The 9,750-nt window shown below is 41.8% G+C and overlaps 1 protein-coding gene across 1 annotated transcript in view; it reads left to right on the forward strand.

Annotated features, from left to right (window-relative positions):
• The window catches only part of TPH2 (tryptophan hydroxylase 2), an 88,946-nt gene that overhangs the window by 35,914 nt on the left and 43,282 nt on the right, over positions 1–9,750 (forward strand).

Here is a 9,750-nt window from a genome sequence, read left to right on the forward strand (position 1 = left end):
TGCACATGGGGGCCTCTAGCTCATCTCTCTAACTTTACCCCAACACTGAACATTTTGTTGTTGTTGTTGTTTTTTGTTAGTGTTTTTATTTTATTTTTATTATTAAAAATTATTAGGGTGACATTGATCAACAAAATCCAATAAGTTTCAAGTGTACAATTCAACAGTATGTCATTGTGTGTTTACTGCCCATAGTTAGATTTCTTTCTGTTGCCATATATTTGACCCCTTTTACCCTATCTACCTCCTCCCTCTGGTAAATCTCTAGTCCACTGTCCATATCCATGAGTCTCTGCTTGTTTGTCCTGTTCATTTGTTGCTTTTAGGTTTATATCCCACATATGAATGATATCATGTGGTTTTCAACTTTTTCTGTCTGGCTTATTTCACTTAGCATGATTATCTTGAGGTCCATCCATGTTGTCGCAAATGGCAGTATTTCATCTCTTCTTGTGGCTGAGTAATATTCCATTGTATGTATGTACCACAGCATCTTTAGCCAATCATCTATTGTAAGACACTCCGGTTGCTTCCATGTCCTGGCCACCATGAATAATGCCGTTATGAACATTGGCATGCATATATTTATTTAGACAAATATTTTTAAGTTTTTTTTTGGGTAAATACCCAGTAGAAGGATGGCTGGATCATTTGGTAGTTCAATTCTTAGTTTTTTGAGAAACCTCCCTACTGATTTCCATAGCGGTTATACCAATTTGCAGTCCCACCAGCAGTGTACGAGGGTTCCTTTTTCTCCACATCCTCTCCAATGCTTGTTATTACTCGTCCTCTTGATAACAGCTATTCTACCAGGTGTGAGATGGTATCTCATTGTGGTTTTGATGTGCATTTCCCTAAGCTAGTGGTGTTGAGCATCCTTTCATATTCAACCCTGAACCTTTTGTTTGGCTAGGCCATTCATGACAATGCTCCTTAAACCATGTGTGATTTTTATAAAGCCATGATCCATGTAGACTGTTAGGACAATTTTTCATTGAAAGAAGCAATGTTCATACTGAAATTTTGATAATAACGATAATTCCTACCTGCCAGGCACTACTCTCATCAACTCATTTAATTACCACAGCAACCCTATGGTGTAAGTACTGTTATTATCTCCATTTTTACTGATGAGGAGATGATGAGGAGATGCAGGCACAGAGGGGCAAAGTAAACAGTGACACACAGCCAGAACACATGTGGCTCTCCCGTGGAGAGGCTTCTCTCATTCAAGGAGGTTACACACGCAATGACAACTCTCATTACTAACCCCCTCTCCTTTAGTCTTTCTTTCACCCCAAACTCAGAACTCTGTGCTATGCTCTCCCCATTGTCTTAAGTTTCTTGGACACTCCTTCAGTCTTACCCACCACCTCTAGATTTATGTGGGGTTTGTGATTCTTCTTTGGCTCTGTCAGCTTTTCTCTAGAGAATTCTTCTTTGAAAACTTTTATCTCTCTTGGATAATGGGTGGGCTAAGGATGCAGACAAAAGCACAGTGGTGTTTTACTACTCTGTCACGGGTGGGCAGTAGAGGGTAAGCTGTGAACACCCACGTCTTAATGATTTGGCCTCATGACACGCAGCATTGTACAATCTCTCAGTGTGAAATGCCTGGGCCCCTTTCCTGAACTTACTGAATTTTCTGCTGCCTTCAAGGTGGACCCAAGTTCCCTCTTCTCTGGGAAACGCTTTTGCCGTCCTTAGCGTAATCTCTCCCTCCTCAGAAAAATCTGTCATTTACATGTATTATCCATCTGTTACATGTATTTAACCATGCTAGCTTGTAACATTTTAATTTTCCCTGAAATTGTAAACTGCTTGAGAACAGTGCTCTGAATTATATTTCTTTGTATGCTTTTTTTTTTTTTTTTTTTTAAAGCGGACAAACATTTATTGGGAGACTACTTAATGTGCCTGGATTATCTGAGAACAAGACAAGGTCCCTGGCCTCCGGGAAGAAGTGGTGGAGATGGGGGGCTGGGGGATGCAGGGAGATGGAGACAATGGTCAGCATATTACCATAGATGGTAATATGGTATCAAGGACAAGTGCTGTGATGTGCTAAAAGTGCTGTGAAGATAAGCAAAGCAGATGAGAAGATAAAGAGTGATGGGCACTGCTTTTCTGGATTGAGTCATTAGGACAACCTCTTGGGAGGTGACATTTTAACAGAGCCAGAATGTGACTATATCTGGTGGGGAACATTCCAGATAGAAAGAGAGGAGCAAAAACAAAAACCCTGAGGCTGGAGGCAGTCACTGGGTCTCTGTCCCCTTGGGCTCCATTCACATGAGTGCCTCTAGCCCTAATCTTACTCTAATGTGTTACCCACTTATAATACTGTGATTTATAATAAGAAATACATATTTGCTCTTCATTCCCATTTCTAGAACACAGCTTTTAAAACCTTTGAAATTTCCCTGGTGACAGGGATAAAGTTGTATTTTGTTATATTAATGAGGTAACTTTTGGAAAGCCCCCAGGGGTTGTGGAGACTTCTGGCTTATAGTCAGTCAGAAGCACAGGTAACAAAATGGACTTATGACTGGAGTCTGAAACCCAAGGCAGGGATCTTTGGAACCTCCAATCTATTATTGCTGGTTGTTCTGAAGCACAGGTGACAACCTGGGGTCTGAAGTAGGCAGGGAGGGCAGTCTTATATGACCGAGCCCTTAACCTGTGGAATCAGATGCTATCTCTGGGTAGATAGTGTCAGAATTGAGTTAAATTGTAGGACTCCCAGCGGGTGTTGAGAATTGCTTTTTGTGTGTGGGGGAACTACCACCCTGCCCCTCGCCTCCCCTATTCTTCCTCCCCCGCCTCCCCACCCTGCACACACAAACCTGGAATTGGGTACAGGAATCCCAAAAGATCAGTTCTTCTGGCCACTGGGGTTATCACTTTGCTTATGATGCTGTTTTACTTGAATAATGTTGTGATTGATGGGCTGCCGTGGTCTTCACTGGGGAGCAGGGAGCTCTTGGAGGTTCAAGTAGTTGAGTGGCTGATGGCCCGCGAATGGGCAGAGACTGGAGCTGAGCCTCGTAGCCCCCCTTCTCCTCCTAGGTGAGCTTGAGGCTCACTCACCAGGTGGGTCCCTGCAGAGTCACTACACTATTTTTTAGCTCCTTTCAGCTTCCCTGAAAGTGTTTCCAGGGTAAACAAAGGTTACTTATGACTCAAGACATTTGGAAAAGAAATGCTTCTTAGAGTGGAGTGAGGGCTCAAAGGAGCTTGTCAGAGTTAGAAAGGCAATCTCTAAATCTAGCCCAGAGGGTTTACAAATGGCCCTGTTTACAAATAGCAAGCACTTTGTTAGTTCTCTTTGAATAACTGGCCCTCCCGAGACCTGTGATAGCATGCCAATAGGTATGCAGAGAGAGGGTAAAGAAATGAGATTTTAGCCACAGTGGTCTATAAAATTTTGGGATAATGTGTTACATTTTTACCAAAGTACTTTCAGCCAATTCATTCGGCAAACATTTATGTGCAATGCTAGCAGGGAGGTGCAGTGGATTCAAAGATGAATAAGATATAGCAGCTGTTTTTTTAAAGTAGTTCATATTCTGGCAGGGGAGATAGAAACATAAATAATTATGAAATAGTTTGTTAGGGTGATAATCGGGCTGTGCACAAAGTCTTAGAAGAGCACAGAGGAGGGAGCAGTCCCAAAAGGCTTTTCAGAGAAGGTATAAACTGGGGAATCTAGAAGGGGGGATGGGAATTTCTTTTCTGGACAAGGCAGGTGGGCGTGGAGGGAAGGGGAGGCTTTCAAGTCCAGAAACAGCAAGTACAAAGTCGTGGAGGCACACAAGAGCAAGGCTTGTTACAGCAGAGTGGGCAGAGCACAGGAGCACGGGTTACGTATCAGGGATGAAATGTTCAGTTCTCAGTGTAAATTATCGTTTGTCAACTAGGACCCTTGGGCTTAATTCTGTAGGCAATAGAGAGCTATCCAATGTGCTTAAGAGTGATCAGATAATCTTGTTTGAGAAAGATGATGGGGGTGAGGGCTGGGGAAGTGTGGAGAATGAACTAGCTGGAAAACCAGACAGAGGAGTCATCTTCCAGTGAAGGAATGTTGTTTGTAAGGTGTTGAACCAGAAAAGTTCAGTGGGACAGGACAAGAGGGCACCTGTGTGAGAAACGCTATTAAGATGGAATTAACAATATTTGGTGACTATAATGGGGCTGAGGAGAGGAGATGGTCCCTAAGGTAATGCTGAGGTTTTTAGATTGGGAAGCTGAATGGGTAGTTATTTCTAATAATGATTGAGAATGTTGGTGGAGGATCTGGCTTGGAGGGAAGAGGGAAGGAAAGGGGAGAGAGAAGAATCTGGGTTTGGGGTATGTTGTCTTTGAGATGCCCGCGGATGGGACCTCCAGGTGGAGAAGCCCCTGGTAGTTGGAAATGAGGGCTGACATTCAGAAGTAAATTTAAAGCTCCCACGACAAATCTGTTTTCTCCTTCCTTGGCTCCTATGATGACACTGGCAAGAGAAGGCTAAGTCAGAAGATAGAAACTTGGGATTCGCCACTTTGCGGCTGTTTTTACAGGCTCTTTTTATTGGTGGGTTTTATGCTATTCTTTGAAAAATTATTAGTATCGTTTTATGAATAGGTAATATATGCACGTGGTCCAGAATTCCAAGCTATGAAAGGGTACACTGTGAGCACTGACTTCCTTTTCCTCCTCTGCTCCTTTGACACCCACTCCATCTTCCCCAGAGGTAACCACTGCTACCAGTTTCCATTGCATCCTTCCAGAAACATGCGATGCAGACAAAATTCTTTGTAAAAATCCCCTTAATCCTTATGTGTTGCAAACTCCTAAGTCCCTTTCCAGCCACATAGTTTGAATCTAAGGGACACTCTGCTGGGAGTGCTGTTTCCTGCCCAAGAACTTTCACAGGCATTGTTTTTGTAATAAAACCCCATTTCTTCAGTTAAAAACCAACAAGAGGGCAGATTCTCCAATTTGTGAAGTTCAACTTGGCTACTGTGTTTGCTGCTTGTACTCTGCTTTCAAATAACTGCCTTCAATTGCTGAACTATTGCAGTGGAGGCGGCACTAATGAGACAAAGTTGGTCCCTGAAGATGCAGGTAGAAATGAGAGTAAAAGCAGCAAAAAGGCATGACATGAAAAAAGAATTTTATTTTATTCTTTGGTCTGGGTAGAATGTATTTTAATATCATAGCTTTCAGCACACGTGGGGTTTTAAGCATGTATGGCTTGCTTTTGCATGTTATATTTTAAAGATTCTGAGTTCTCTAACCATGGCCTGATAATGGGACTTGCATTTAAAAAACGATAGCGAATTGGATTGGCTCCCTGGGGAAAGTTTTTTGGCCTGGAGGATGATAGAGAAAGTCCTGGAGAATCAGAGAGTCTTGGTTTTCTTGGTAGGAGGCATTCCTTTTCCATGGGCTCCTACCTGGATTGAAAAGTGCCGATGCTGCTAGGAGTGGAGTGTGATTCTCTTTCTTTCTCTCTACGAACTGTGCCTGAGACGGTGATTTTGCACTTTGTTGTTGCATAGCTCTACATGCTTTGATCAGTTGTGATAGCGAGTGACTTTGTCACTAATTGAGTATTGAAGTTGATAAATGATTTCCATTAAAAATCAATTGGTCAAATTCAAGGTTATTCCAATAATAACATCCTTCTCACTCAGTGGAATGAAAGGGAAAGATGCAGAGTTCCAGGCTGCATGGGTCTGTGAGCATCACCCAGCATGTGGATAGTGGAAGAACAAAAAATCGAGAAGCCCCATAATCTCCAGGTTTCCTCTTTGCCTCTCTGGGAAGTCTATTGTGGGCTGTGTCCATATTGCATCTTCTGGCCACCTCATCTTTTAGGACAAGGTTTCTCAACCTGGAGCTATCGATATTTTGGGCCAGGTAATTCTTTGTTATGCGGAGCTGTCCTGTGCATTGTAGAATATTTGGTAGCATCCCTGGCCTCTACTCACTAGATGTCAAGAGCATCCTTCCCCTCCTGCAGGATGTGAAAACCAAAGATGACTCCAGATATTGCCAAATGTCCTTCGACTGGGGCGACATTGCTCTTAGAGAGAAGCAATGTTCTAGAAGACAAAATTTGACAGGTCATGTTAACTTGCTGCTCTATCTGCTAATTATTATACTCCTTACTCTTAGAAGCAATCTATAGTCTATGTTTCCTTTTTAAAACACAAATCTGAGTATAATATTCCCTTGTTTAACTTCTGTTGATTCCCTGTTACGTATAGAAAAGAAAGTTTGATCTCATCTAGGCGTATCTTCTGCTTTTCTTTCTGCCCCCTGTAAAACCTTATGCTCCAGCCACACTGGACTTCTCACCATCCCCATGAGCCTGCTGGTTCGTGCCTCCATTTCTTTGCACAGATGGTTCATCCTGCCTGGAACGACTCTCGTAAAATCCTTTAATTCTCTAAGATTAAAGCTCGGTCACAACCTTCTCTGTGAAGACTTTTCTAGGGCAAATTTAGATGTTCCTGTAGCACTTTGCCTTATTTCTATTTTAGCACTTACGATACTGCAAGGTAATTATTTGTTCATGTGTCAGACTCCTTTATAAGACTGTAATTAACTCAAGGCTAGTTAACAAAGGCAATAACAGGAAAAAGAAGATCCAAACGGAGGTCGGAGTGGATTCCCACACCTAGCATATAAAGTGAAAATTGAGTCCAAAGTGGGCGGAAGCCATGAACAGTGGTGCCACGACTGTCATGTGGGTGGATGTGTCGCCCGTGTCTGAAGTGGGTGGGCGCTCCTCCCCCAGGGAGGAGAATGGATCAGAAAGGATGGAAGGGATGATGATATTTTCAGGTATTAGGGTCTCTAACATATTAACTGGCCCTGGGATAAGACCTTCTGAATTTGTCTGTAAAAGCTTCTGGCCGGAAGGTGGTGGCAGTCCACTTTAGGAAAGTCTTGTAACTACTGGGAAGAGAAATGAGAGTGGGAGGGAGGAATTTTTCCCTCACTCCCTGGCTGGTCTGGTTTCTGGCATCAGGCTTCTGGTTTTCAGAGGTTGCTTTCGATTTCAGATATTGCATTTATCTTATTCCTCCTGGCTCTGCTTTAGTTCATTGGGCTTTTCTTTTCTGGGCACTTTGTCATATGGGATCTGTGGTCTCTGGTCTTTGTAGTTCCTACAAACTTGTGTATTGTGCAAGGTGGATGTTGAATAGTTGGTAACTGAATGTGCGTGTGCACGTGTACTTGGGTATTTTATTTATAATTATATCTGTAGTCCTGCTGGTCAGTGATGTCTTAGAAATGCAGAGCTCTTTAATAAGAAACACAGTTTAATGAAGCCATATTCCCTTGGGACCAAATTTCACATTTTCCTTCAGAAGCTGTATGGACTGACTGAAGTCTCAGAAATGATGGAGGCAGGGCAACAAGACTCTATTTTCCAAGGCATTCCTCTTATTTATATAGGAAAATCCAGTCTTGTTCTCTTCAGCGAAGGCCAAATCCACCCTGATCTAGATTTCTGGTTGGAGGCTATGGGTGGCCCGATACCTCATGATTCTGTACCAGATGCCCTTTGGAACATAAAATATTGCCTAAGGCAGCGTTGAAATACATATCCATAGCACAAGCCCCCAACTCCTTTCCTCAGGGAGAAGCAACTGGGAATTTAAAATATAAACCTATATTCTTTGACATCAATTCTTTGAGGTCGAGCCAGTACAATATCTTTCTAGGAGAGCTATTGCCAAAGTAAGAATGCAATTTTGCATCAGAAATCTCCTTTAAAAACGCTTTAATGAAAACATTTAAAAATGTTCATTTCATTTTATTTTTCAGATGTTGTGCTTAACATACTAGTAGCAAAACTATACTTGGCACAACACAATTTAAGCTTATTCCATCGAGGAGTTGTTCTATATTCAGGGTTGCATTGGGATGACTGATTATTCAGCCCACAGTGATGTGGGTGTATCTTCTTCTGAGCATTTCTGGCGTGGTGTCACTTTTCAAATCAAAGAGCAAACTTTCACCATAGGAAATAATTCATGACACAAGTGACTAATATTGGAGCGTTTATTGCCATAACACACGTAAATGCCTTTGCATTAAGGAAAATCTTTCTTGCTGCAGTTGAGTATTTTAGGGGCGATTAATGTTATTTTTAAATATAACTGTTTTAAAGTTTAAAAAAGGTTTTACAGTCAGGTGAATTTTCTTATTATTGCCACGGTGTTTCAATTTTACAAGAAAAATGAAAGTGAATTATTACTGACTATATTTACATCTCTTTTCTATGTAAAGTAACTGCTTTATGCTGAGCTCTTGCTTATTAGAACAGAACCCTCTCTAAAACTGGCAGAAGATGTCATTTATTTCCTTTTCTTGTGGCTCAGACAGTCCTCACTTGTTAAGTGATAGTATCAGCAGGTAAAGATGCAGACTTTCACATTTCTAAGAAAGGTTGGCTGCCCCTCTCTTGATCGAACAGATGCCTCTGACTAGGTCTGTAATGAGAAGAAAAATAGGATCTTTCCTTTCCTAGTTTTCCCGCCTTGCTGCCATCTGAGAGATTGTGGGTCTGACTTAAGCACTGCCCGTTGGGCGTGTTTTTAGTTTTGGCCTGGCTGAAGTCAAGTCCGAGCAAGGTCTTACTGCTGAGCCAGGAAGACGAGCCAGAGCTTCACAGACTTTAACCTTCACTCTTACAATCTCTGTTCAACTTAAACTTGCTCTTTCCCACAGGACACCCGAGCCCAGTGCCAACCTTCCTCCCAGCCAACTGGCTTCCTCCACAGTGCTATTTTCATTTTTGCTGTTCAGGATTGCAAAGCAGCATTTCTACTAGTGATTCTCAGAAAATGGGCATGTTCTCTCAAAGCCCATCCCATCTGGCCTCACTTTAGTGTGTTTTAACCCAGAGCTCACTAACCTCCTGCCCCTCCCCCACTCCAAACATAGCAGTCATCTTCTCCCTCAGGAGAAATTTGGTTGGGGCTACAGCCAGGGCCAGTTAAGATGTTAGAGATACCTGAGAATATTGTCATCTCTTCCATCCTTCAACATAGATAATTTCAATAACAACAAAAATAGTGGCAGCAATGTTTTTCTTTATTTTCTTCTTCCCTTTCTTTTCTTTTCTTTTTTTACTATTAATAGCAAACATGTATATATCAACTATTATGTGCCAGGCACTATTTCCAGTTCGTATGTGGATGAACTCATTTAATACAACAACCATTTGAGTTGTTACTATTATTATTCTGAGTTTATGGAAGTTATGGAAAAGGAAACCAAGGCACAGAAAGGTTAAGTAACTTGCTTAAGGTCACACAGCTGGTAAGTGAGAGAGTCAGAATTTGAACTCAGGGAGTAGTGCCAGCATCTGTGAGATTAACTACTATTTTATGTTAAACAACAGTACTAAATAGAAAAACTCAAAACACATGTGCTAAAACTGAATAGCTTCTTTTTTGGTTTTCTAATTAGTAATTTTGTATAAGATAGTAAAGTGACACTTTCTTACTTTAATTTGGTGGCCCTGCCTTGACAGAACCCTAAGTACTATGTGTGCCTATTGGATGCTCCACTGCTGCGTTGTTCCGTTCAGTCTCTGGTACAACTATGAGGCTTGTTAGAAGCTCGCCCTCACCTTTGATCTTTGCAGGGCCCCCATTAGCCTGCTCCATTTATCAAGAGGAAGCATCTCCTATTTCACTGGAAAAAGAAGGGAAAAGTGCATGACTATAGTAGTAATGCAAGAG

Source organism: Pteropus alecto, unplaced genomic scaffold, assembly GCF_000325575.1.
Source record: "Pteropus alecto unplaced genomic scaffold, ASM32557v1 scaffold76, whole genome shotgun sequence".
In the NCBI taxonomy this organism is placed as follows: Eukaryota; Metazoa; Chordata; class Mammalia; order Chiroptera; family Pteropodidae; genus Pteropus; species Pteropus alecto.